This window comes from Trachypithecus francoisi, unplaced genomic scaffold (assembly GCF_009764315.1).
Source record: "Trachypithecus francoisi isolate TF-2019V2 unplaced genomic scaffold, Tfra_2.0 Lachesis_group12, whole genome shotgun sequence".
NCBI classification, from domain to species: Eukaryota; Metazoa; Chordata; class Mammalia; order Primates; family Cercopithecidae; genus Trachypithecus; species Trachypithecus francoisi.
In genome coordinates this window covers 23159221-23184919 of record NW_022681457.1, presented here as the reverse complement: position 1 = coordinate 23184919, position 25699 = coordinate 23159221, and the positions used below count along the sequence as shown (strand labels likewise).

At 43.5% G+C, this 25699-nt stretch overlaps 1 pseudogene; it reads right to left on the bottom strand.

Annotated features, from left to right (window-relative positions):
* Positions 1-9486: 9486 nt before the first annotated feature.
* On the bottom strand, positions 9487-24179 carry LOC117093500 (annotated as a pseudogene).
* Positions 24180-25699: the final 1520 nt, after the last annotated feature.

Genomic DNA, 25699 nt, shown 5'->3' with positions numbered 1-25699 from the left:
AAGCTACAGGTGTCTAGCTCTGGGATGGGACTACCATAGAGAACTGATGGAGAAGCCCATAGAAGGTTGTTGACTCTGCATCTGGTGATGGGCGGGGGAGTTGGTGGTGGGCATCAGGGCCAGCAGGGAAGGAGAGCTGCTCTCAGAAGCTGAGATGCGAGGACCAGTTTGAACCTGAAAGCCCCTTTGTTTATGTCTCTCACTACATCTAATCAGGATGTTCTTTCCAGAACTCTTGCAAATTTCTCTTTTGGTCAACTTAAACCTGGAATCATACAGGAAAAGAGATCCTGGAAAATGTGGTTGCAGCTTAACCAAGTTGACATAGTTCAAAACAATCACATCTTGAAAAGTGAGACAGGCCGGGCATGGTGGCTCATGCCTGTAATCCCAGCACTTTGGGAGGCTGAGGCAGGCAGATCACTTGAGCTCAGGAGTTCGAGACCAGCCTGGCCAACATGGTGAAACCCCATCTCTACTAAAAATACAAAAATTAGCTAGGTGTGATGGCTTGTGCCTGTAGTCCCAGCTACTCACGAAGCAGAGTCAGGAGGATTGCTTGAGACCAGGAGGCGGAGGTTGTGGTGAGCTGAGAGTATACCACTGTACTCCAGCCTGGGCGGTGGGAGAGAAACCCTGTCTCAAAAAAAAAAAAAAAAAGAAAAAGAAAGAAAAGGACAAATTTGCATAAAGGAAGAAGGAGTGAACACAGCATGTGGGAAAGTCTTGTGAGCAAAGGCTTGCAGGTAGGAATGAATAAGTTAGTATTTAGGAAACCATGAGTAGAGGTCTCATGCTGGGACATAGTGGAAGATAGGATTGGAAGCAAAGATTGGAGTCATTACTTAATTCACTTATTCAACAATTATTCACTGAACACATCTAGAGGGCACTGTAGTGGGTTCTAGGGGCATCATGATGCATAAAAGAGCCAGATTTGGAAGATTTTTAATGTTAGACTAAAGTTCTTATTCAGTTTTTTTTTTTTTTTTTTTTTTTTGAGACGGAGTCTCGCTCTGCCACCCAGGCTGGAGTGCAGTGGCCGGATCTCAGCTCACTGCAAGCTCCGCCTCCCGGGTTTACGCCATTCTCCTGCCTCAGCCTCCCGAGTAGCTGGGACTACAGGTGCCCGCTACCTCGCCCGGCTAGTTTTTTTGTATTCTTTTAGTAGAGACGAGGTTTCACCGTGTTAGCCAGGATGGTCTCGATCTCCTGACCTCGTGATCCGCCCGTCTCGGCCTCCCAAAGTGCTGGGATTACAGGCTTGAGCCACCGCGCCCGGCCCTTATTCAGTTTTTGATCCACCTGTTGAGAAATAATAGACTCTTCCATTTGGAACAACTGGTCAGTTCAATTTCTGTCCTTAGTTCAAGTCAACCAGCACTTAATTAAACTCAACCAACATTTAAGCTCCTTCTCTGTGCAAGCTCTTTGCAGGCACACAATCATTTTCCTTTCAATGGTGAAATACGGCTGCACCTGATAATATTGAGTACAGTAGAAATACTGAGTCACTTCTTTTCCTGCCAATTCTCTAGAATGATTTGTGCCCACATGTTTTATACTATGATGCCCTCCTTCCAAATAAAAGCCCTTATTAGGCACTTAAGTGAGCCAAAACAACATGCAGATTAAATGGCTTAAAATCACAAATTTTGGCTGGATGAGGTGACTCATGCCTGTAATCCTGGCACTTTAGGAGGCCAAGGTGGGTGGATCGCTTGAGCTCAGGAGTTCAAGACCAGCCAGGGCAACATAGCCAGACCTCATCACTACTAAAAATTAAAAAAAAAAAAAAAAATCAGCCAGGCATATTGGTGCATGCCTGTCATCCTAGCTACTTGGGAGGCTGAGGTGAGAGGATTGCTTGAGCCCTGGAGATTGAGGCTGCGGTGAGCCATGATTGTGCCATTGCACTCCAGCCTAGGTAACAGAGCAAGACTTTGTCTCAAAAAAAAAAAAAAAAAAAAAGACCGGGCGCAGTGGCTAATGCCTGCAATCTGAGCACTTTGGGCGGCCAAGGTGGGCAGATCACCTGATGTCGGGAGTTCAAGACCAGCCTGACCAACATGGAGAAACCCTGTCACTACTAAAAATACAAAAGTAGCGGGGCATGGTGGCGCATGCCTGTAATCCCAGCTACTCGGGAGGCTGAAGCAGAAGAATTGTTTCAACCCGGGAGGTAGAGGTTGTGGTGAGCCGAGATCGTGCCATTGCACTCCAGCCTGGGCAATGAGAGCGAAGTTCCGTCTCAAAAAAAAAACACAAAAAAACCCAAAACCCCCCCCAAAAACAAATTTTTCTTGAAACAAACATTATCTCAGTATTCTGTAAAAATGTTGATGCATAATTCGTATTAGTCCATCTTGGATAATATGTGAGTTCTGTGCTAGCAAATTGTAACACAGCTTAGCATTGTGCCTCATGTTCTGCATATGAGATCTCACTGAAACCTCGCAAAAGTCCTAGAAGGTAGATAGTATTATTGACCCCATTTTGTGGGAAAAGGAAAGCCAGACTTAATGACATTAAGTAACTTTCCCGGATTATAGAATTAGTTAGAGGCTGAACTAGGAATCATCTCTTCTTCACCATTCCACAGCCAATAAATGAGCAGTCAACTACTCTATAGTTTGGCAACTAGTGACTGAGATACTCCTCCAGGTGATTCAGGAAGAATATTATATATGCAGGAAAGATGTCTAAAAAATATCACTCAGTGTTAATAGATACAAGTCGAGAATAAAGCATCTGTAGAGGAAATCTACAAAGAGCAGTGGGAAACTGAAGTCTTTTGGCTGCACTCCAATGGCACAAATTGGCATTTGAGCATTTCCTCCATATTCCAAGATACAGGCACCTGCATGTCAAACTCCTCCTTGGGATATCTGGATAGTTTTGAGCATTGTATGGTGGGTACTTTTTTCTTCAAAACTAGCTCCTAAGCTTATTGCTGGATAATGTGGATGTGCTGCCTTTTCTGCTAAACAAGCAACATAATGAGGATCCCACTGCAGGACACGTGTGCACGTGTGTAAGAGAAAGAGCAGTGAATCTTTACAGATTGAGAACTGAAACAAAACCAAGGACAATGTCTAACCTTTGAAGAGTTTGCCACAGGGTCAGTACCATTTCTTTCATTTCTTTTCTATTTTACCGCTTTCTGCGGCCCAGATCTTTTCTGAAGTGTTTCTATCAGCTTGGTGGACTCTTTATATTCCTTGATACAATGCACATTATCCTCACTCTGCTGCATCTTAGTAGTAGATTTCTACTTTAATTTGTAGGTTACCAAGCAGTGTTGCATTTAACCCTCATAACAGCTTAATGTGGTAGACAAAACCAAGGCCTAGAGAGATGAAAAAACTTGCTGATATAATTTGGCTCTGTGCCCACCCAAATCTCATCTTGAATTGTGGCTCCCATAACCCCCATGTGTCGTGGGAGGGACCCTGTGGGAGATGAGATTTCCCATGCTGTTCTTGTGATAGTGAATAAGTCTCATGAGATCTGATGGTTTTATAAACGGCAGTTCCCCCTGCACACGCTCTCTTGCCTGCTGCCATGTAAGTCATGACTCTTCCCCTTTTGCCTTCCACCATGATTGGGAGGCCTCCCCAGCCATGTGGAACTGTGAGTCAATTAAACCTCTTTCTTTTATCAATTAATCCAGTCTCGGGTATGTCTTTATTAGCAGCGTAAGAACAGACTAATACACTTGCTCAGCTAATTCATGGCAGAACCAACTAGCTCCTGCTTTTTCTGGTCTGCCTTATCAGTAATGTCAGTCCTGGGAAGGAGAGCAGCATGGTTAGGAGTCAGAGTTTTTACTTTTTAATCACACTTTCGTATTATGACATCCTGTTTTCTCTTGGACTCATTTAATTAGTTCTGGGATGGGGAATACATGCAGTGGTGGTGGTGTAGGGGAGAGAGTATACAGGAATCCAGGGCACAAGGTCTATGCCCAATGGTTTGCCTTCTTCACAGCACAGACCATCCAGACTAAAAGTGACAAATGGGCAGAATCTCATAAGTATTCCGGCTCTTCACTTCCCTAGTTTGATTACATTGTCCTGGATGGCATTTGGAACCCAGTTCAGGGTGCATATAGTTGAATTATGCAATTTGCTGATATGCAATTAACTGGAGTAGCAACACATTCAATCTAATGGGGGCCAGACAGAGACTGCATAATTCTTAGGAGCACAAGTTGATTATGCAGTTAAGTGATATGCACTTAAGAGAAGTGCATCACATCTATCTGATCCCATTTCTTCCAATAGATTCCTCATGGCACTTTACCCCAGCCTTTCTGCTTTTATGGTCAAACATATCGTAATCTGTATCTACTTGAAATGAAAACCTTACAGTTCATATGTAGATTTGGGATTCATTTCTTTTAAAAAAATCAATCTTCTAAATCTTAATTCTTGGATACACAAATGGGTAGGCAAATGAGAAAAGAAGGGGGCAAATCTGGAGTTCAACATGTCTTGGTCTCAGGGATAGGAAACAACACTGGAATTGTACAATTTAGGATGCTTCATTTTTAGTTTCTTTTCTTTCTTTTCTTTTCTTTTTTTTTTTTAGGTTAGGAGGTTGTTTCAAATGTAAACGTGAGGCGCATGAAAATATTTCTTTTTAAAAGCAAAGGACTTTGCACTCAGTATTTTTTAACTTGAAAATGGATATTATAGAAAGGCAGTCCTTTTATGAGAAACTTCAATTAAATGACAGTTCATTTAGGAGGGCCAGTTTTAAGTTACTCTCATAATGATGGATTGTTAATTTAATTTGGCAGGTTTTACTGTTTCACTGTGTGCTTGCTGCATGCCCTGGATTGACCTAAATTCTTTGGGGGACCCCAAGAAATATAAAATACGGCTGCTTATCTTCAGCCTTCTTGGGAGGTCATGACCCATGCATACAAAGTAATTGAAGAACAATGAAACATAGCGTATGATTAGGTGTCAAAATGGTTGTTAACGAGACTAAGAGGTAAAAGAAATCAGAGAAGGGGATAATGAACTGGGCTAGAGTTTTTCATCACTAGAGGGAGACAGGGAGAAGAGTTAGTGCTTCACTTATATTAGATAGATCAAAACAACTCTGTAAGGGTATTACTATCCCCCATTTACAGATGAAAAAATTAAGGCCCAAGGATGTTAAGGAACTTGTACATGATCCACAGGTAGTAGAAAATGGAGTCGGAATTTAGAATTAGGTTTGTCTGTCTCCGCAATTCCTTTTTGGAGGTTTTAAGCAAGAGGCCATGGCAGATAGGCTGTGGAGGATTCAGACATCTGCCAGGAGAATTAACTGTGTGACCATCATGGTCCCACTCAGCCTTGGGGCCCTGTGGTCTGGAAAGATTTCAAGAAGCAGGAGGGAGTTGTGCTCTCAGTTTTGGGGGAACTCTTTCTTATCTAGGAGAAGAGATGCCAGCCTTGTAGATGCAGATTTTCCTGAGTTGAATAGATTTTTACAAGTTTAGCAAAATCAAATATGGTGATTGAGAAAAGAGCAGAGTAACCCAGCATTTGTGACTGGTTTGGTGGGTCAACAAGAGAGAATGACAAAGATTATTGTCATCAAATAGCCTTTCCCGAGAGGGCCACATAGTCATCAAATTCCCTTTCCCTAAAGGGAAATCTGCTCATGGCCCACCAGGAATGGGGAGCCAGATATGACTGGGGCCAGCTGGGACTGAATTGGTCCCTGTCTTTTAGATTTGCATCAAAAGCACTTGATACCCCTGCTCAGGATTTCACAAAACTGCAGTCGGATAGCCAGGGCTGTATTCTCATCTGGAAGCTTCACTGGGAAAGATGACTTTTAAGATTATTCAGATGATTGACAAAATTCAGTTCCTTGCAGCCATAAGACTCATGGTGGCCTACTTCTTCAGGGTCAGTGTACTTTTGGAGAGCATTTTATAATTTGCAAATGCTTTTCCATTCTAAAGTAAAGCACAAATATGTTCCTCCTACTCTCATTTAAGGAGTCCACCATTCAAACAGTTGCCCAAACTGAAATTCTGAAAGTGACCCTTGATTCCTCTCAATTCCTCACTTCATTAGCAAGTCGTATGGGCTACACCTCCAGAATAAATCCTGACTCCAATAACTAGTTTCCACTTCATAGTCACTACCATTGACCAAACCACCACCATCTTATCTAGCCTAATGCAACTACTTTCTTGCTTTGTTGTTGTTGTTTGTTCTTGTTTTTTCTTTAGAGACAGTGTCTTCCTCTGTCACCCAGGTTGGAGTGCAGTGGCACAATCACAGCTCACTGCAGCCCCAACCTCCCAGGCTCAAGCAATCTTCCCACCTTTGCCTCCCTTTGTAGCTGGGACTACAGATGCACACCACCACACCCGACTACTTTTTTTAGTTTCCGAAGAGATAGGGTCTCACTACATTGCCCAGACTGGCCTTGACCTCCTGGGCTCAAGTAATCCAACAACCTCAGCCTCCCAAAGTGCTTAGATTACAGGTATAAGTCGCTGCGCCCAGCCTGCAACCACCTCCTTACTGCTCTCCCCACTTTCCCTGTAGTCCCCGCAAATCCATTCTCCACAGAGCAGCCAGGGAAGTGTATAAAATATGAAAATAAGATAATCACTTTGGCCGGGTGTGGTGGCCCATGCCTGTAATTCCAGCACTTTGGGAGGCTGAGGCAGGTGGATCACCTGATGTCAGGAGTTTGAGACCAGCCTGGCCAACATAGTGAAACCCCATCTCTACTTAAAAAAAAAAAAACAAAAAAAAACAAAAAATTAGCTGGGCATGATGGTGGGTGCCTGTAATCCCAGCTACTCAAGAGGCTGAGACAGGAGAATAGCTTGAACTCAGGAGGCAGAGGTTGCAGTGACCCAAGATCATGCCTCTGTGCTCCAGCCTGCGCAACAGAGCAAAACTCTGTCTCAAAAAAAAAAAAAAAAAAAAAAAAAAAAAATCACTTTCAAATTCAAAACCTTCCTCACAACTTCTTATTGGGATTACAAAAAAATCAAACTTCAGTTCCTTCATGATCTGGTCCCTGCTTACTTCTGTGATTTTATCTCCTTCCACTCTCTCCCTTGGTCATCATGTTTTGGTCATGCTGGGTGCCTTCTGTTCCACAAATATAAGATGACCTGTCTGACTCACAATCTTTGCATTTACTCTTCTGTCCAACTGGAATTCACTGTCCCTAGACCTGCACATGGCTGGTTACTTTTCACTGTTCAGTTATCAGTTTGATGTCATCACTTTACAGAGAACATCTCTGGCTGCTTTTATGCAAAGTAACAACCACCTCTCAACTTAAAATTGCCCTTCATCCCACCATTCAATTTCCTTTTTCTCACAGCACTTGTTACTGTCCAAAAATAACTTCTTCCTTCCTTCCCTTTCCCCTTTCCTCCGTCTCTTTCTGCCCCCGCTCTTTCTCTCCCCATTTACTTATATATCTATTTTCCTTTTCTTTCTTTCTCTTTTTTTTTTTTTTGAGACGAAGTCTCCCTCTTGTCACCCAGGCTGGAGTGCAATGGCATGATCTCAGCTCACTGCAACCTCCACCTCCCGGGTTCAAGTGATTCTCCTGCCTTAGCCTCCCGAGTAGCTGGGATTACAGGCTCCTGCCACCACGCCTGGCTAATTTATTTTAAAAATTTTTTTATTTTTAGTAGAGACAGGGTTTCTCCATGTTGGCCAGGCTGGTCTCGAACTCGTGACCTCAGGCTATCCGCCTGCCTTGGCCTCCCAAAGTGCTGGAATTACAGGCATGAGCCACTGTGCCCTGCTTTTTTTTTTTTTTTTTTTTGAGACAGCGTTTTGCTCTTGTCCAGGTTGGAGTGCAATGGCTTGATCTCAGCTCACTGCAACCTCCACCTCCCGGGTTCAAGCCATTCTCCTGCCTCAGCCTCCCAAGTAGCTTGGATTACAGGCATGCACCACCACACCCGGCTACTTTTTTATATTTTTGTATTTTGTATTTTGTATTTTTGTATTTTATATTTTTAGTAGAGATGGGGTTTCACCATGTTGGTCAGGCTGGTCTGGAACTCCTGATCTCAGGTGATCCACCCACCTCAGCCTCCCAAAGTGCTGGGATTACAGGCATGAGCCACCATGCCCGCTGGCTATTTTTGACATGAATATTGCCTTGTCTTCTTTCTAGAATATATGCTCCATGAGGAACTTTCACTACTGTGCCTGACACATAAGAGATATTCAGTAAGAACTTATGGGATAAATAAATGAGCCTCGTAAGGAGGACATTAAAGGGATTATTAATTTCCATTTTATTTAGAAATATTAGGCCACTTTCCCAAAGTCACAGTATTGTCTGGTGTTCCCCATGAGTCCTCCAAAGACTGGGACCATGTTTTCTACATTTTTGTTGCTCCAGCAGTCACTGGTATGTAGTGCCAAGGAAGAGGATAGAGCAGTAGTTAGTGAATTGGAATCTGACTGCTCTACTGTGTGTACCTTGGGCAGGTTATTAAACTTCTCCATGTCACGATTTCTTCATATGTAAAAAGGGGATAAAAATAGTACTTGCCTTATAGGGTTATGAAAATCAATTCAATTCATACAGGTAAAGCTTGTAGCTCAACGGTTGACACATATGAAGGGCAGTAGATGTTCTTCATTCACTTTTGCCTCCCTTTTCTTTTTCTAGGCATTTAATCAATATTTGCGTTAAATTATTGACCTTTCTATAGTTTTCAAACTGTTTTAATGAGTCATCGTATTTCTTTTCAGTTTCTCTAATCCCAAGCAGGGCTTCCTCCTTGACTTCAGTCACTCACTCCATGAAAGGTAGCAATGTTGCCTTAATGGAAAAGGTTAGGCAACACTCTCCCTTCTTCTTCTTTTTTTTTAAAATTTTATTTGTATCTGCCTTGGCCATGTACACAGACACCCAAGGGCCCCTTCTCCCAGCCTGGGGGAGGGGTGTTGGATTCTGGAGGAAGGAGACATCAGAGTGAGGACACAAAGTTCAACAGAAGGTGCTGCTCCCTTCAGCAAGGGACATCTGTGTGGGCGAGGACTTGTACCTTCTGCTCTTCCTCCCCGCCAGGCCATCTGTGAATCTGCATGTGTCCTCCTATTTGACTCAGGTCACTCTTCCCTCTGCCCATGGACTAGCTATGAGCAGGAGACACAACCTCCTCTCTTGTGTGTTTCAGCTTCTTTTCCTGCTCTTCCCATCCCTTAAATTCTATTCCTGGGGATAGAGACAGGGACACCCATAACCTCTCTCCTAAGCCTCCTCATAATCCAGGGTGCCAAGTCCAGACTCCCGACAACTGGTAAGGCCAGCGACCTGGAAGCTCATCATAGCAAGCTATGTGTGAGGGTAGGACAGTAGACATGAGTGTTTATCTGTGCAAGGCAGGACTGCCACCATGGGAGGGTGTGGGGAGCCACGGGGCTCTGGGGTGTGTCTGAAAGTGGGAGCAGAAAGGTTCAGGAAGCCAAACACATGGGTTTATTTATCGTAGAAATCCACGTGGTCTCCAGACTTGAACACCTCCTTTTGCAGCAAGCTCAGCCATTTTTGGGCTGACACCCTGCAATCCACCAGCTCTCCCTTTGCCTTCAACTCCTGCAGCCTTTTCGCATGTCTGAGTCCATGGAGGTCTACCGGGCTAACTGCTGGGGCATGTCTGTGTCGGGAAAACCTGGGGCCTAGTTCGGCACCCTCACTTTAGGTTCATCCGACGCCGGGACCTGGAACAGTATGTTAGCAGCAGCCTTTCCCGCAGAGTACAGCGCCCAGTCTTTGAAGGGCTGCAGGGCACAGTGGGTTGACATGTTAACCACAGTTCTGTTGAGGCCAGGACTTGTTGGGAAGGCCTTCAAGACGCTGCAAGTCCGGCAGAGAGAGCATGGAGGTCAAGTTCAGCGCCCAGTCTTTGTTCACTTGAGTGGAGTCACCCAGGTCCACGAAGCCTTTGGACACATCCCCAGGAGAGCCCGCGCTGTTGATGAACAGCAGTCGCTGCAGCCCCTCGGGCCTGGGGAGCTGACGCAGGGCACCAAGCAGTGGACTGCAAGCCAGCCTCGGCGCCCAGGTCTGCACGCACCCGCACCGCGTGCAAGCCAGACCGCCTGGCGCCCAGCTCGGCCTCCAGCTGCCACAGCGCATCGTCGTTGCCGGTGTTTAGGACCAGTACAGAGCTCGGCGGCAGCAGCGAGGCCAGGAGGCCAGGGTCAGCACAAACACAGCACGTTCTAGGCTGCCCTCCATGCCGCAGTCCTCCCGGCTGGACTCGGACCCTCCCTTCTAGTACTCTGTGAGCCTCCTGATGATGAACTAAGTCCCTGATAAAGGGGGAAGGAGCCGCCAAGGCTTTATAAGGTTTTGTCTTCAACTATGAGCAGAAATATTTAATATTTCTGGCCTTAGTCATTTCCAGAGACTCCAGCTCCTTGCCCAATTTTTAGAATCCTTTTGTTTTTCTTTTCTTTCTTTCTTTCTTTTTTTTTTTTTTTGAGACAGAGTATCCCTCTTGTAGCCCAGCCTGGAGTGCAATGGCGCCATCTTGGCTCACTGCAACCTCCGCCTCCCGGGTTCAAGCAATTCTCCTGCCTCAGCCTCCCGAATAGCTGGGATTACAGGCGTGCGCCACCACATCTGGCTAATTTTTGTATTTTTACTAGAAACGGGGTTTCACCATGTTGATCAGGCTGGTCTCGAACTTCTGACCTCAGGTGATCCGCCAGCTTCGGCCTCCGAAGGTGCTGGGATTACAGGCGTGAGCCACCGTGCCCGGCCAGGGCAATCCTTATTGTGCTCTCTTTAGAGATGGAAAGAATGCTCCCCTCTTTCCTTGTCTTTTAGCTCTTAGTAGGTGCCTTAAAAATGCTAGTTTTATCTCCTATCTCCATGCCCCACCAAAAGGGCTAGGTTTGAATTTCACTTCAAAAGTAAGAGTCAAGGCCGGGCGCGGTGGCTCAAGCCTGTAATCCCAGCACTTTGGGAGGCCGAGACGGGCGGATCACGAGGTCAGGAGATCGAGACCATCCTGGCTAACACGGTGAAACCCCATCTCTACTGAAAAATACAAAAAGCTAGCCGGGCGAGGTGGCGGGTGCCTGTGGTCCCAGCTACCGGGAGGCTGAGGCAGGAGAATGGCCTAAACCCGGGAGGCGGAGCTTGCAGTGAGCTGAGATCAGGCCACTGCACTCGAGCCCAGGCGACACAGCGAGACTCAGTCTCAAAAAAAAAAAAAAAAAAAAAAGAGTAAGAGTCAAACGAATGCTGATAGCAGCTTTACTCATAATAGTCAAAGATTAGAAGCAACCAAAGTTTTGCTTTGGTGAATGGATAAACTGTGCTCATGGCCTAGCCACACAATAGAATACTACTCAACAAGAAAAAGGAATGAACTATTAAAGCACACAGCAACATGTGTGAACCTCAAAGACATTATGCTGAGTGAAAGAAGTCACACACGGAAGAGTTCACACCATATGATTCTACTTATATGAAATGTTAAAGAAAAATCTAATCTAGAGTGGCAGACAACCGACCAGTGGTTGCCAGGGGCTAGGGTTGTGAGTGGGGATAGACCAGCACAAAGGAATGGTTTTGTTTTTGTTTGGTGTGTGATGGTGTCTCGCTCTGTCACCCAGGCTGGAGTGCAGTGGTGCAATCTTGGCTCACTGCAACCCCTGCCTCCTGGGTTCAAGCTATTCTTGTGTCTCAGCCTCCCAAGTAGCTGGGATTACAGATGTGCACCACCACACCCAGCTAATTTTTGTATTCTTAGTAGAGACAAGGGTTCTCCATGTTGGCCAGGCTGATCTCGAACTCCTGACCTCAAGTGATCCACCTGCCTGGGCCTCCCAAAGTGCTGGTATTACAGGCGTAGCCACCATACCTGGCCGTTTTTGTTTAATTTTAATTTTTTTTCAATTTCACTCTGAGCAAAGCATGTTGACACAAAGGAATCTTTTTGGATGATGGAAATGTTTTATATCTTGATTATGGTGGTGGTTACATGGGTGTATTGCTTTGTCAAAAACCCATGGATGTGTACAATTAAAATGAGTTCGTGTTGTTGTATATAAACTACACCTCAATGAAATTTGTTAGAAGAAAGAAGAATCAAGATAAAATGACAATACAGTTAAACCATACTTGACAGTTTCTGGTAATGGTGTTTTTTCTTTTTTATCCATCCCCTAAGGAAACAATAATGACAACAAAAACCTTTGATGTACAGATATTCCAGTAAGGAGCATTGGCCACTCCTTGGAGTGAGGAGGAATTGTAGAGTGTTATGCTTTCATGGTTTGGGAAGGAGAACATCTGCTGTGTCCCATCAGCTTTGTTCCTTTGTTCCAAAGGGTGTAGGGTGTGTTCTGTTACTTTATAAAGCTTGCTCAAGTTCTGCCTATCTTCTTTCACTACCTCACTTCCCCCTTTCGTTTTCTTCCTTTCTTTGTAATTCTTTGCCTGCCAAGTTCTATGAAGTTCTGAATCACAGAAAAGCAGATCACCTCACATTCATCTGCAAATCCAGGTTTAAACAGGAAAGGTAAGCAGGAAATTTTCAGGCAATCGTCTTGACCAAGTTGAAGTTCTGCTTTTTACTCTTTTCTCACCATCTGGATTTCTTTGAATAATTAAGGTTAATTTTTTATTACTCTCCTTGTCTGGCCCAGTGAAGAAACATGGTGAGTTTCTGAGAGTTTGGAGCTTGTAGATCAGAAAAATAATGTTTACAAAATACGTAAATACTTTGGAATCAGTTGTATTAAACAAATTTTTAAAAGAAATTATAATTTTTTTCTTTTTTTTTGAGTCTCGCTCTGTCACCGGGCTGGAGTGCAGTGGCGGCGCCATCTCAGTTCACTGCAACCTCCAACTCCCTGGTTCAAGTGATTCTCCTACCTCAGTCTCCCAAGTAGCTGGGACTACAGGCACGTGCCACCACGCCCAGCTAATTTTTGTGTTTTTAGTAGAGACAGGGTTTCACCATGTGAGCCAGGATGGTCTCGATCTCCTAACCTCGTGATCCGTCCGCCTTGGCATCCCAAAGTGCTGGAATTACAGGCGTGAGCCACCGCGCCTAGCCAAGAAATTATAAGAAATTTTCATCAGCAAAAGATTGAAACAATGCAGAACTTTATAGAGTAAAATATGAAAACTGCCATGCTCAGAAATGACCATCTTAAGTTTTTGATGAGTACCTTTCTTATTTATTCTCTATATATTTGTCTTATGTCTTAAACATAAATATGCCATACTACAGGTACTGTTCTGCAACTTGCTTTTTTCAAATACCAATATTCTTTTTTTTTTTGAGATGGAGTCTTGCTCTGTCGCCCAGGCTGGAGTGCAGTGGTGCGATCTTGGCTCACTGTAAGCGCCGTCTCCCAGGTTCATGCCTTTCTCCTGCCTCAGCCTCCCAAGTAACTCGTACTACAGGTGCCCGCCACCACGCCCGGCTAATTTTTTTTTTTTTGTATTTTTAGTAGAGACGGGATTTCACCATGTTAGCCAGGACAGTCTCCATCTCCTGATCTCGTGATCTGCCTGCCTCAGCCTCCCAAAGTGTTGGGATTACAGGCGTGAGCCACAACTACCAATATTCTTAGAAATCTTTTCACATCTGTACATATATTACGTTAAAGCATATGAAATTGTTATTTATGTCAATAGCAGTAAAACATTGGCAGTTTCATATGGTTAACCTAATACATCTACTCCAATATTTTAATGGCTATATTGTATTGTAAGGTATGGTTGTAGTCTAATTTTTAACAATTCCCCTGCTGATGGGCATTTAAGTTGTTTCTTCTTTATTTTGCTAAAATAAACAGAACTGTAATAAAACAAATATATGAATATATATGTGTTTAGGTGTATATATATCTTTATATATATACCTTTGCATATATATGTATGTATCTTTATATATTGTTCTGTCTACCTATTTTTGCATATATGTATCAGCGTTTCTATAGAATAGATTGAGTAGACTCCTAGAAACATAACTGTGGGTCAAGGGGTTTACACATTTTACATTTTGATAATTATGACCAGTGTCCTCTAAAATGTCCCTAAAACAATTCATGTCCCCAGAGTGTCCTTTCTGCCAACACCCTCAATAATTTCGTGGGTAAATTGGTTTTTGAAGTGTTTCAAAATGAGTTATTTTATTCAGCCAAAGATGTAAGAAAGACCTGCTTATGTCCAGCTCTGTGCTTGGCCTAGGAAGTAAACGTGTGTAATTTTTTTTTTTTTTTTTTTTTTTTTTGAGACAGAGTCTTGCTCTGTCGTCCAGGCTGGAGTGCAGTGGCTGGATCTCAGCTCACTGCAAGCTCCGCCTCCCGGGTTTACGCCATTCTCCTGCCTCAGCCTCCCGAGTAGCTGGGACTACAGGCGCCACCACCTCGCCCGGCTAGTTTTTTGTATTTTTAGTAGAGACGGGGTTTCACCGTGTAGCCAGGATGGTCTCGATCTCCTGACCTCGTGATCCGCCCGTCTCGGCCTCCCAAAGTGCTGGGATTACAGGCTTGAGCCACCGCGCCCGGCAAACGTGTGTAATTAATGTGGTCACTGCCTTCACAGTGTGTTTATTCTGATTGGTGAGACAAGACTAATGCACACACAACACAGTTGCAATGATTTCAGTGTCATAATTACCAATCATCTCTAGCAAGATTAATTAAAAATATAACAACTGCTTACACTGAGGGTCCATGGAAATCAGACAGAACTGAGTGGCACTGCAAGTTCCTTCACTTACTATGTGCATGACCCTGAGTTTCTTTATTTGTAAAATGGGGATAATAATAGTATTAGTTTGGTGCAAAAGTAATCACGGTTTTTGCCATTAATTTCAGTGGCAAAACTGTGATTACTTTTGCACCAACCTAATAGTTTCTTCCTTTTTTTTTTTTTTTTGAGACGAAGTCTCACTCTCTCAGCCAGGCTGGAGTGCGGTGGCGTGATCTCGGCTCACTGCAGCTTCCACCTCCCAGGTTCAAGCGATTCTCCTCTCCCAGCCTCCCAAGTAGCTGGGATTACAGGCACACAACACTACACCCAGCTAATTTTTTGTATCTTTAGTAGAGATGGAGTTTCACCATGTTGCTGAGGCTGGTCTCAAACTCCTGACCTCATGATCCGCCCACCTTAGCCTCCCAAAGTGCTGGGATTACAGGTGTGAGCCACCGTGCTTAGCCCCTAATAGTTTCTTATTGAGTGGTTGTGAAGATTAAATGTATAGTGCTTGGCACTTAGCAAGAACTCTATGGAATGTTAGCTGTTGCCATTTGCCTTCACTTTGAGAGCACCTACCAGCCTCATGGGCCTATCGTTATCCCTTGTAGGATGTGGCATCAAGTACTGGATACAAATATTTCTTATATAGTGTACCTAACCCTGAGGGGATTGGGACCATTGTTCTCCTTTTGGACATTACACTCCTACTAGTACAATCTGGTTGCTAAGGTTTCCACTCTAAAGTTACTTTGTATTCTAAAAACTTTAAGCAGTCCCTATGCTTTCAAACAGGGGGAATGCACATTGCTCTTTCACAATGCCCTGATTCTTGGTTGAAAAAGGGCCATTTCTATTAAAATATAAAATTATATTTTAGAAAGAAGACAATAAGGGGAGACACTGTAGATACTTTTAACCAAGAATAGAATGGTGCAAAGTTAAGCCATGGAGAAACCATAGCTTATCCTAACAGACAAATTCACTACATTTATTAGTAATGTTTCAGAAACTGTTTTCTTCCAGGTATGTAAATTTTGTGTTCACTGTGGTAGCATAAGCAGCTGGGTGGAAAAGTGCCTGGTCCATTATGCATGACCATGAAAGGACTGTAGTCCATAGGCATACAGCTTCCTTCTCCAGTACATTTAGTAAATCTGTTCCAATTAATTGCCCATTCGATGCTCAGGTGGTTGTAGCAACTGCTGCTCAATGGAAATTGTGAGAAAAGATCAGATAAATGTAAACAATGGACATTCTAACAAGAGGGCATTGTCCCTACTGGAAAATCATTAGGAGGAAGGACTTTGGTGCATGTAAATTGCTTTTGGAAAGAGGCATCTCCATCAGCTGCTAAGGATACCCTGACAACACGGATAGGTCTGGATTGACAGGCAGCAGCAAGGAAATACTAAAAATGCCACTTAAAGGCAGGGCTGAAACCACTGCTGCTCACTCAGACCCAAGGTTTTCTGTGTTGGGAGTCCATTGGCATAATTATTTGTCATGAGTGAAGTGATTCACAGGCTATCTGAAGTAGGTTACCTGTTCTCCCCGAGAGAGTCTTGACCTACTCAGCCTATTGGATTCCTTTGACTATTTCATGAAAGTTCTAGTCTTTTTCCCCAGTAAAATAGCCTTGCTCATACATACCTAGGATTTTGCTTATAATCTCTGGGGTTTCATAGATGCCCCAGAAGTACCATGGACCCTGGGTTAAGAAATCCTGCTTTGTGTTCGTTTCCTGTTTTCTTCACCCTTTACTTCCAGTGGTGTTACTGGTAGTTTTTCCTTTTCAGGATCAATGTCTACTGACCTTCATCCCACAGAGTTGATCCTTCCTTCAAATTTGGTTCATGTTTCACCCTTTTGGAGCTCTTTGTGCTCCGAGCTCCGTGGGCGCTTGGAGCTGGTAACTCTTAATTTAGTACCCAATTGTTTCAAGGACTACAAGATTGTATCTACCACTAGCACAACATTTATAAATTCATTCATTTAACACATGTTGAATGAATGCCTACTATGTGCCAGACACTGTTCCCAGACACGTATTGTACTCTATGATAATCAGTATCATACAGCATTTATATTTTCATGTATTCAACACATATTTAATGAGTGCCTACTATGTGCCAGGCACTGTTCCCAGACACTTATTGTACTGCACTATAAGTATTATACGGCATTTATACCTTCATTTATTCAACAGATATTTAATAAGTGCCTACGATGTGCTAGGCACTGTTCTCAGACACTCATTGTACTGCACTATAATTAGTATTATACAGTCAGCTTGACAACTTCCCTGCTAGACTATGCCATGGAGGCAAGGACCAGGTCTCCCACCTTGCCACGTCTTCTTCTCCTTCTTTATTCTCCCTCGTCTGTCAAGGCTCAGCTCCAATACCATCCATTCTGGGATGGGTTAGGCAATCTCTTCAGTGCTCCTCTGGTGCCCGGTGCTGACCACTGTTAGAGCTCCTGCCACATTATTTTGAAGTCATCTGTTCCCATATCTCTGTCCCCTGGTGTAGTCTCCCCTGTGCCGGGGTCTTCCACCCAGTACAGAACCTGGCAATGGGAAAACTCAGTAAATATTTGTTGAATATCTAAATTTTCTCTCACCTTCATGCCTTCAGACATGCTGTTCCCTCTGTCTGAAATAGTCTTCCTTCCTTCACTATTTGTAAATTCTTGTCAATCTAAACATCACTTCCTCAGGAGAGTTTTTTGATCTCTAGATGAAGTTAGGTGCCCTCACACAATGCTCCCAACATAACTTTGGACTTCCTCTAACATTGTATTTTATTGAAACGTCCTCCCTCAGTATCCTCAGGGGATTGGTTCCAGGACCCCCCCTCGGATAAAAAAAATCTTCTGATACTCAAGCCCCTTACATAAAATGGCATAGTATTTGCTTATCACCTATGCACATCCTCCTGCATACTTTATTTTTATTTTATTAAAAAATTTTTTACTCTCGTATCTAATTTTACATTTTTACCTTTAAAAAAAAATATATTTTTTTTGCCAGAATGTCATTGACAGAGGGCACCTGTATACTTTAAATCATTTCCACATTACTCATAATACCTAAGGTAATGGAAATAATACATAAATAAGTTGCCATATTATATTTTTTATTTATATTATTCTTTATTGTTGCAGCGTTATTTTTTGTTGTTGTTTTTTCTGGCTGTTTTCAATTTGTGACTGGTTAAATACATGAACGTGGAACCTGCGGAAATACAGCGCTGACTCTACTTCCTTGTTTGATATTTACATTCCTTGTTAGCATATCAGCTTCAGTATGGCAGGGGTCATGGCTATTTTACTTGCCTCTGTATAGCCAGGGACTAGGATATTGTACAGTCCTTTACTACTCAAAGTGTGGTTCACAGGCCAGCAGCATCCGCACACCCTATGAATTTGCTAGCAATGCAGGCTCCCACGCTCTATCCCAGACCTACTGAATCAGAACCCACAGGTGATTCACATATGCGTTAAGGTTTGAAAAGCAGTGGTCTAATACAAAAGCATTCAATCAATAAATGCCGAATGAATCATGAGTTGAATTGAACAAAATGGAATCAATTTACTTTTGGCACCCCTATTGTCTAGCACAGGGCCTAGCTCAAAGTAGGCACTCTGTAGTGTTTGAGGAAGGAATATTGTCTTCCACTGTTCCGCATACACTATGTTTTCTTCAACTAGCTTATAAGCCAAATGTTAGGGCCTTTCTTCTTAATCTCTATAACTTGAAACTGCTTACTGACTGCATAGTAGACATTCAATAGGGATTCAAAGCCAACCTGATACTTCAATGTTGGGTAATATATTATCTACCAGGTTGGATTCAAGCAAGAGGGTTTGAGGTGTGGGGTGTGTGAATTGACCAGGAGTGTTTCCAGTTGTCTGAAGACCCTCATGTCTTGATAGCAGTGCTTTTAGTCTCAAGCTTCATTTCCATGAAGAATAGCTCATGAAGGGCAACAGAATGGAGAAAAGGCCTTATCAATGAGAACCTGGATTTCTGGTTTTCATTCTTTCTCAGGACACTGTTTGGTTTGAAGAGGCCTAATTATGCCACTTATACCAGCAAAACCAGTGGAACAGATCCTTCTGAGTAGTATGTTTTAGTGTGATTCCCTCTTCCAGATTTTCTCAAGGGAAAGACATTTGCTTGTTGGCATTTGGTCTTAGTATTAAGACAACTTACAGACTGTGGACAAAGGCTGTGTGAAAATAGGCATATTGATGCATAAGGTTATTTTTTATTACTAGGTGAAAGTAAAAGTTGGATTAAAATTATATTAATTCATGTAGTGAATATTCTTGATGGTTTGGGCAAACGTTGCACCCTGTTAAACCTGGCAGAAACTTCTTGGGAGCCTCCTGAGCCCAGTGCTGCAGATTTAATCATTGACCTTGAGGAAATCAAGGCTAGAGAGAGAGTCTGTATCCTGATATTTTTTAAAAGTACACTTATTAGAATGTCAAAATCTAAGAGGTGTGGCAAGAACTTACGTTTCTATAATTTGTGGGATTTTAGAAAGAATAATTGGAATCTTGAAATTCTGCAGTGCTTGATCTTTAAATTATAGATCACAAACTTTCCAAAATAGTTTCAAGATTATCCTGCATTGGAAGAAGTCAGGTAGAACAGCAGAGATGGCCATCAAACAGTGTCTCTCTGGCTCTGCCTTGCCTGCTCTGTGAGTATGTCCACCATCTTTTTCTAGCTGACAGTTCTGGGAGAATTCAAGGAGGTTCTCACATGTAATTCATCTACTGGTCGTTGGGTGCTCAGTGGTGGCCACTGTTTTGGTCCTTTCCTTCTCTTGTTCCTTGTAATGAATCTTCTTTCACAACAAAAGCTGGAGTCCTGGGTCACCAAACACACCCTAGTTGCAGGCCCACTAGAGGCCTGTCACTGCCACTTGGTGCCAGCAGGCACGTATGGCCATGCCTTTGTCGGCACACCCTCCAATTCCAGTGCTGCCACCCACTCTGACTACAGATACATTTGACGCCTTTCCTCTCCTTCCTCACCTGTGGCCAACGGTCTCTGAAACAAAACTGGAGCTCACACCTGAACCTAGTTAGCAATCTGATCAGGAGCCAAGTCAACAAGGAATTTTGGAGTCAAAGCCCTTCTATTCCGCGCGTCATATCCCCTGCTTGCAACCTCATCAAGGCAGGAGAGGCCTGACATGAGAAATCTGATTTTTTATTCAGATGTCCCAGATTGTGCCCATTTTCATTCTTACTTTCCATCTCCTTGGGAGGAACAGACTTAAAATAGACTTAAGGAAGCTATTATGTAGGTGTATTTGTAATAGGACATATGCCTATGCTCTCCACACCCCCCAAAGCCCAGAGAAACACTGCTTTTATCCCTACAGTTAGCTCCAGCCTCCAAGGAGGAGCAGATTTCCTGAGGCTTTTTGTCCTAGACTGTCCCATTCCCAGTAGGGGTCTGAGCTGTTTGGTTTTATTGCCCACCTTATAAATGAGAACAGTCTGGTCTGATCAAGAGGTTAAGAATCCAGATCATATGCCCAGCACACAAATAGTAAGGAGCAAAGGCTTTGGTAGTCAGAGCTGGACTCCAAACTGACTCTGCCACTTTCTTATCCAGTCTAAGACCCTGTTACCTTATCTATATAATGGGGAAATCCTTATGAAAGTGAGGAACATTAAGTAAGATTATATATATATTGTGTTTAGCTTAGGTCCTAAATCACAATAATCACTCAATTATTGATTGGTACCAATAATAACAAAAATAGCTAAGTGGTTTATTTTAAAATAGCAAAATCTGTAGCAATAGTGTTATAACATGTCTTCTTGTCTCCAGCTCCTTACTCTCTGCAATCCATTTTTTATTCAGCTGCTAGATTCATCTCCCTAGAACATGGTGATCATATTACACCCCATGTGAAAATGTTAGATCGCTTCTTATTCCTTACACCTAAAGTCCGAAGTTCTCTTTGCATTCAGGCCCATTGGTCTGGCCCCAACAAAACATTACGCCCGTTTTTCCACTACTCCTCTTCACACCTCCTCCACTCCAATTAAAATAAACCAACATTCTTCATGTACACCCACACCCTGCACACTGTTTGTTCTTTTTTATCCAGAATCCAGATCTTATCTCTCCTTTAATGCCTGGCTTAAGTGCCCCTTCCTCCACTAAGACTTCTCCAGCTTATAATAAACCTCATAGCTCTTGATGGACCCCTTGTCATCACACAGATATCTAGGTCAAATTCGTGCTTAAAATTTATACATATATCTCTTAACATCAGATGATTGATTATAGCTATCTAATTCATCCTTATATTCCTAAACCAGAATTTCTCAACCTCAGAGCTATTGACATTTTGGGCCAAATAATTCTTTTGAGGGGTGAGTTACTGTGTGCATTGCAGAACATTCAGCAGCATTCCTGGCCTCCACTCACTAGATGCTAGTAGCACTCCACAGCCCCAGTGGTGATAACCAAAAATGTCTCCAGACATTACCAAATGTCCTCTGGAGTGCAAAATCACCCCAGTTGAGAACCACTGCCCTAGATTCCAAACCATGGAGGTTTGAACATGAATGGCTCTCAGTAAATGCTTATGAAAGGAAGGAAAGAGTTTGGCTTAGGCCCTTTTAAGTTTGAGACAATAGTGGAATATATAATTAATGATATTCTTTGAGCATTTGGGAATAGAAGCACGGAGTTCCTTTGAAAGCTCAGAACTAGAGATTGATATTTGAATGCCACTGGCATAGAATCAGCTAACAGGCATTTATTGTGTTACATAATGTTTTGAAGTCCCGAGTCAGATAGGAGTTGGGCTCCCACCACTGGCCTTACCACTGTAAACTGTCACCATAGGTGAGTATTTTAACCCTTCTGAGCTTCCATTCTCTTGTTCTATAAAATGGGGGTAATAATTGCCACTTGTATGGGGTTGCTCTGAGGATAAGTTAAACAATGCATGTAAAGTGGTCATTTGAGAGCCTGGAATGTAGTAAGCACTTAGTAATAGTTCAGTGTCATTATTAATATTGTGATTAATAAGAATGCTTAATTTTTAACCTATTCAGAGGTCAAGACAACATTAGTTCCATTTTATAGATAGGCTGTGGTTAGAATCTGGATCTGCTAGGCCAGGCGCAGTGGCTCACACCTCTAATCCCAGCACTTTGGGAGGCCGAGGTGAGTGGATCACCTGAGGTTGGGAGTTTGAGACCAGCCTGACCAACATGGAGAAACCCCGTCTCTACTAAAGATACAAAACTAGCCGTGCATGGTGGCAGGTGCCCGTAATCCCAGCTACTGTGGAGGCTGAGGCAGGAGAATCGCTTGAATCCGGGAGGCGGTGGTTGTGGTGAGCTGAGAACACGCCACTGCACTCCAGCCTGGGCAACAAGAGTGAAATTCTGTCTCAAAAAAAAAAAAAAAAAGAATCTGGATCTGCTAATCCCCATCTTTCCCTGGATCATATTCATCTCACATAATGTACACAGCATCTCACTTCCCAGAAGGATCTTCACCTTTTCATCTGGAAACTGAGTGCTAACTGCCTATGGCAAAAATTCCTTTTCAATTGGTAAATAACATCTTCTTCTATAACTATCATTGGGAAACTCAGTAACTGCTTATTAAGTGCTTTGGGTAAATAGATGGAGGAGATATTGTATATAAGACACTTGTGTTGCCAAAACAAAGCACCTGCCTGTTTGTAGCTTACTAACCCACATGCTCAAAGATTCTGTCCCTTAGGCTTTAGGAAATGAATTCATAAGTTTAGCAACCATTGGCATTAGCTCCAGGCAGCATTTGATTTTTGGAGTACGGCAGCATGAGCAAAGGCTGTGGTCCAGAGCAGAAGCTGGGGCAGAAGCCCAGGGACAGGCCAACAGGTGGGTGGGGGACGCTAACTTCCTCCGGTGAGAGCCAGTTGGCTGAGGGCATTCAGCAGGCCAATGCAAAGTGAGTCTCCTGCCTTTAGCAAACAAACACCAGACAGGTCAGGAAAATGTAGCCCCAAACCAGTTCTATCACCAACAAACTGGTTGACCTGGGAAAAGGCATTTAACCTCTTCAAGCTTCTATTTGTTCGTTGGCAAATGAGGGCATGGGATGAAATCGGTGGTTCTCAGTCACTGCTCTGGCACATCGGAGGTGGAACACGACTAGTCTACGTGGTGCAGGATTTTTGTAGCAATTATCAGCCGTCAAAAATGCGTGGCAACTCATACATATACCTGAAAAACAGTGTTGAGGTGTGTAGGGGGCGTTGTTTCTTTTTATCATATTAGGTTTCTGTTGTTTGATAGATTGGATTATTCAGTTCATTCATTCATTGAAATGTTATTGCCTGAGCATGCTATGTGCTGGGCCTGTCCTGGGACGAGGTGCTGCCTTTGCATTCAAATGTGGTTTACCTGGAACCAGTCATAGGTTCCAGGTCATAGGAGGTGACATGATATCTTTTCTCCTCCAAGTAAGAATCGCTGAATCTGATATGACTGTGGGTGATCTGGTCATGGAAATCCCTGCTTCCCAATCGTTACCACTTCCACCGACCCCCATTCCTATTGGCTAGGATATGCTCTAGGCAATTATCAAAGTTCCCCCCAGCCCCCACCGGGTTCCTGCAGACGCCGAGGCGTCTACTAGGTTTGCCTTCTGATTCCTGTAGGTGGAGCCAGATCCCCTGGCTGAGAGGCCCCGGGCCTGCTCTCTGCGGCGGCCGCCGAGCGGTAGCTTTGCTCTCCAGCTCTTTTCCTCCTTTTCCCTCTCTCTTGTGCGGTCTCCCTCAACATCCAAACCAACCGAGTGCGTCTGAGGTGAAATCGTGCCAGACTTGGAGACGGCTGCCAGGTTTCTCTCAAGTCTTGGCTTAACAAAAGAAAGCAAATTACAAAAATGGAAATTTTCAAACTAGCGTTCAGTGGTATTCAAATCGACGTTTGGGTAGCGCACAGGCACAGACCGCATTCGTGCTATTTTGTGATTAAAATGATACCAAAAATACCTCCTTGCTTTGGTTTTCATCTTCGAAAACGACTTCTTTCCTTCTTCTAATTTCCCCCTTACTTTTGCGAGCGGCAAACCCCTGACCACTCTAGAATTGCTAACATTTGGACCGGCGTCTGTTGAAATCTTGCCTCTGTTGACTTTTTTTCTTTCTTTTTTTTTTTTTAAGAGTTGAACTTTAAAAATGTGTGCACTTTGCAGCCTGGGGAAATACAGATAAAGAAGTTTCTAGGCACCTTCCCAGGAAGTTCTGTGTTTTGTGTGAGGAACTACAAGTTCTATGACAGTGCATAAATCTTCTTTAGGTCTCATCTTGATACAGGGAGCAAACCTGAATGTGCGTCTTGCCAGAATGCATGCTACCTCGTTCTCCCTTGAGCGTGAATCGTGTGCTCTGTCTCATGCTTTCAAAACATGGGTTTAAGGTGGCCGTTGAGTTGGATCTTGAATGATTTTACTTAACATGAAGTTTTATAAAGAGCTTGACCACGTCCTACTCGATTATTTTTGCGGTTGCTAGACAAGGCCCTGTCCCACGTGGGTTTGTGAGAAAGGTTCTGTCATCATCACCCCACCCCCAAGACTGCACTATTTCTTTCCTTGGAAGCATTGACTGTCTCCTTCTTACACAGCTGTGTTTGCAGTGCCTGGAGACAGGTGGGGGAGCAGTCTTGGAGGCCGAAGCTGCCAATTCCTTCTCTAAGGACTGTCTGAATAGCTATTACATTTTGAAGATCACACGCACGCACACACTTGTTTTGTTTGTTTGTTTTTGGTGGTGGTCACTCACTATGCCTTCCCGTTTGTTGTACAAGGGCAGCTGCACCAGTTTGCCAGAATGAGATTAAATGTCACAGACATTCTATTGTGTGCATTCACCAGCCCACATCAGCATCACCTTGGGCCACTGCCATGTCTTTCTAGGCGCCTCATAAAGCTGGGTCCCGTAGCCTTGGCGGAGTTGTGGGACTGCTTATGAATTTCGGGAAAGAGTTTCTCCCATCTGGATAGGTAAACTCAAAGCTCCCACGAACACTGCAATATTCAGGCAGCAATTGCATCAAGAGGTTCTTGTTGGTTTGGGCCTACACGAATTAGGATTCTCTACCTGGCACAAGTGACTGCGGATAAATCAAGCTGCTAGTGTTTTTCAGATTTCAGAATAGAGGGATGACATTTTAATCTGGAATCAGACACTCTGCTCTTTTACCCTTTAGCCCCAAATACCCAATGCTCTTCAGGACCCTGGTGCCCTTGCTTGTGCTGTTTCTTCCTTGGGGAATTTCTCCCCCATCCTCTTCGTCTGCTTAGTAAACTCTTGTTGGTCTTTCAAGGCTTGTCTCAAATACAGCCTCTTTGAAATCTTTCATAGCCATGCCCATGCACCAATTTCCACCCCCTCCCCATCATCTGTTCAATGTCGCTCTCTTGCTAGATCTACATGGCATACTACATACTGCATAACAGTGCTACGCACATCTTGGTATGCCTCTTTCTCCCCTAATAGAATATACTCTTTGCCCAGGCAGGGAACACATCTAATTTACCTCATACTTCTCAGGTTAAAGATGCTCAGTAAAATCTGTTGAATGTATAAAGAAACATGCTTGGTTTTTACATCAATTTCCAAGGGACAATTTGTTTACTTTCAGGCTCTCCTAGTTCAATTGCCAGACACCTATAACCATGTCCGCAGAGCTAAGAGTAAGATTTTAAAGTTTATATTAAAGTCTGATGTTCGTAGCTCAGAGACATTCTTCTGGCTTATGGTAAAGGAAAGTTGGATGAGCGTGTTGGTGGAAAATTTCTGTATTCCCAGCACCTGATTAATGCCTCTGTTCCTACAGAATCCAAAGAGAGCAGAGCACCCCTGCAGACACAGGCGCTTGTGAAAGTTGTGTGGCTCTCCTACTGCTTTGGTGT